Consider the following 3,903-nt stretch of genomic DNA (forward strand, 5'->3'; position numbering starts at 1 on the left):
TGAAAGCATTATAGATAATTTTCAACAAAATACAACAATGGCCCAAAATACAAAACTGAAGGTGTGGCAATAGACTTATTAAATGTGGCTCTTTTATAGCGATTAGTCTGAATCGAGACTATTTCCTTACTATAGAAACATTGACAATTTTGTAAAATAAACAAAAATTATTAAATAAGAATTTTTATAAGCTCAAATAATTTGAAAGTTTTAGAATTTCACAATGATCTTCCATCAATTTTTAAATTATTAAAAATACTCCATAGCAATTGAAAATGTGATTTTTTTAAAAAAATTTTAATGTCAAATCTCTATAAAATAAAATATGAAAATATCGCTTGAAGCACATGAGTTATATATAGGCATGCAATAGCAAATAATAAAGAGTGATACAATAATAAAGCATTCATACTTACTACAAGAATGTCATTGATTGATCATCCAATAGGATATAAAGCCCATAGGCAAATTTAAAACAAAACTCATATGACTGTAGATTAATTTTTAGATTTTACTTGAGTAAATTTAAAACTTTCTTGAGCATGATAAAAAAATTTTTGGCTGAGTTATTGTAAACCACAAGCCATCCTCTCACTTAGTTCATTCTCCCATTTTGAGTTCATAATATAAAGAATATAAGGAAGAGATATGGCTTCTTGTGTCGTTTAACATAGACAATGCCATTGTTGCAATCCATGAAAATTCTTTATGGGTATGAGCCTGCAAAATAGAAAATAAATAGATCAGAGGTCCACCAAGTATAGACCCAGTGAGGACACTTTGATGCTCAAGTTAGAGTTGATATGAGGGAATAATGTATTAGATTGATTAAGGAAAAAGAATATACCTCCATAGATGATCTGATTTCTTTGTATAGGATATAGACAATGGTTGGTTATGGTAAGTCAATTATGGAATTATATAGATATTATTAGCTAGTATAATTATAGGATTACATTTCTATTTATAGTACATAATTATATGCATTGCTATATTTAGCAATCCTACCAAGATTGCTTATCTTTAATCGAAATTCTTTCCTTTTATTAAGTAAGTCTTATACTAGTTGAACCAATTAAATGAATCTTATGGTTGAACCATTAAATATCAATAGGCTAATGGGCTATCCAAAAACCTGAGTTACTAGATTAATTATATATATTTAGAGGAGCTATATCAGGATGTATATATCTAGAACACGAAGATGTTGCATAATTGTATAATTGTTGTTGGTGCATTAATGGATGATGGATGACCCATTAACTCCCCCCATATTTATGACTATGTTATATTACGTATGTTATGGATCCATAAAAATCCCATGGGTAGATCTTTAAGATGCCCCGTTAGGGGAGATCTCTACGATGCCCTAGGTGCATGATACATGTCATGTTTTGAGCAAAAAATCCTGAGGAGCCTCTGTATGAGCTATCACTGGTGATAACTCCATCCTACGTGAAATGTTTATGATGTAAAAACCCATTCGAATGATGCATTGCATATGTATGAAATGAATGATATGATTAATGTTAGTTAGTTTACTCACTGAGCTTGTTTAAGCTTATGCTTTTCCCCAACCCCCAGTGTAGGATTAGAAGCATTCTTTGAAGAAGGGTTATCTGAGATAGTTTTAGCATTTTTCTTTATATGTGGTGTATGGGTAGATAGACATATAAAAATATAAATGGATAATATTGTGCTGGTAATTATTAAAAAAATTGGAGTTATGTAATATTTTAAGTATGATGTTGATGTATGATTATGTTAACTCTTTTGAGAGTGTATACGTTAAATCATAACGCTTTAGTGCTTATGTATGTTAAGGTTCAATTTATGAATCATTTTTATGTTAAAGATGTTCTTGTATGGATAAAAAGACTAAAGTATAATAGTTTGTTATGTGCTTAAGTGTTGATAGTACAGATGTTAAACGTATGTTCACAGGCTTTAGGCTTACTATGGGTTCTAGCAGCCTTAAGCTAACCTGATCCTTAGCACCGGTAACGACCCCTAGCTTGAGCCATTACAAAGTTGGTATCAGAGCTCCAGGTTAGATGAGTGGACCTAGATGCTAGTAAAAGTATATAATAGAGGTGAAAGGAAGTATGTTGATTAGCACAGTTAGGGAAATACATGCCCTTAGGGTTGAGTCCTTGTATAATTAAATGTTGTATGTTATATGTATGCTATATTTAATGAAATGTTATGTGTTCATGTGATTCCGCATGAACTTTTTATATGCTCGACACTTCTTGTTTGCTTTTAGAAATGCGAGGTTCAAGATGGTTCACTAGGTTGATGGTGCTCTACCAAAGAATGAGGTTATTAGAGCACTAACTGCTAACCATGTTATTAGGGAGAGAGCGAGCAGAAGAGGAAGGGAAGAGCATGAGAATCCTGTAACACCCTCACATTGGACAGTCCCGTACATTTTACTGTTCCGGCGACTGATATCTGTTTGGATAGTTAGGATGTTCAGAACCATAATTAAGTCACCTAGAAAAGCCTAAAATAAAAATAAATATCAATTGCATGAAGGTAAAAAGGAAATAAAGAACACAAAGCATAATGGGTTAAATGAGCCAAGGCCACAGCGATGGCTGACCAAATCGGGAAGTGACTGCGAGCTCAGCTACTATCCTGATTTCGTGTGGGACCCTGTGACACCCTAGGCCTAAGGATAATTATGAAGTTAATGGTAGTGTGAAAATCACAAAAAAGAATAGAAAACCAATTCGAAAAATTGAATCAGAGTTTAGAAAGTAATCTATTGGAAAAACGGATTAGATCGATAAGGGGCAAAATGGTCAATTCACTCTTAAAGGTGACTCTTGGCATAAATGTCCATTAAAATGTAGGAAATTAAAATTGTGAAAAATAATTAAAAACATGAAGAGATATATGGAAGAAAAGAAAATAAAAGAAAAGAAATTAAAAAAAAGTAAATGTTTTATGACATCACCCCCTATGTAAGCATGACCTAATTAATATTATAATTTTAAAATATAAAAAATTGAGGATAAATATTACAAAAATAAGACAAAAATTAAAAAGTAAATTTTGGTCTTCTTCCACCTTCACATGCCGCCCCACTCTGTCTCACCTCTCTCTCAAAATTTCACCACTTTCACACCATAAAAGCTTGATAGACCCACCTTTTCTCCCATGATTTTTCCAAATTATCATTTAAAACCTTTAAATTAAGCCTCAAGGTGAAGATTCAAGGAGAAAGAAAGAAGAAAATTGAAGAGTTTAAGAAGATTGAAAAGCTCTACATAGGTAAGTCTCTTTCTCCTAAGTTAAAGGGATTATTACTCATGGAAATGATGTGAGAAAGTAGAAATTATCTTAAAAATTGAAAGATTATGCATGTTGAAGAGAGATGAAATTTCATCCAGCCATGAAATTCTAGAGTTTTGAAGTGTTTCAATCTAATTAAACATGTTGTATGATGTGTTATGAGGTGTGGACATGAGTAGTGAAGTGAAATTGCATGAATTAGGCAATTGGGAAAACTAGGGTTCTTGGAGATTAGGGTTTTGAGAAAAATTTGGGGATTTTTAGAATTGTTGACCAATTGATGTATTAATTCTCAATTTTGGTCAATTGGTGTGCATATGATTGTGAATTGATGATTGGAATTGAGATTGGGAATGAATGTGGTAAGGTTGAATTCTGGACAGCTTGACCCCTATTCACTTAGAAGGCTATAAGTTAAATTCTGTTACTCCAATTGGTGTGCGACTAATTGGGGATGAAAATAGGGTCATAATGCAACAATTTCACATAGAAACCTTGCCCTAAAACTAACCACAAGTTGGTCTAAAATCTGTTTGAATCCGGATTTGATACCCTGTTACTGGGCAGAATTGGCCATATGAATAATACTTGTTCAAATAGTCA

The sequence above is a fragment of the Hevea brasiliensis genome, chromosome 8 (genome assembly GCF_030052815.1).
Source record: "Hevea brasiliensis isolate MT/VB/25A 57/8 chromosome 8, ASM3005281v1, whole genome shotgun sequence".
Classification (NCBI taxonomy): Eukaryota; Viridiplantae; Streptophyta; class Magnoliopsida; order Malpighiales; family Euphorbiaceae; genus Hevea; species Hevea brasiliensis.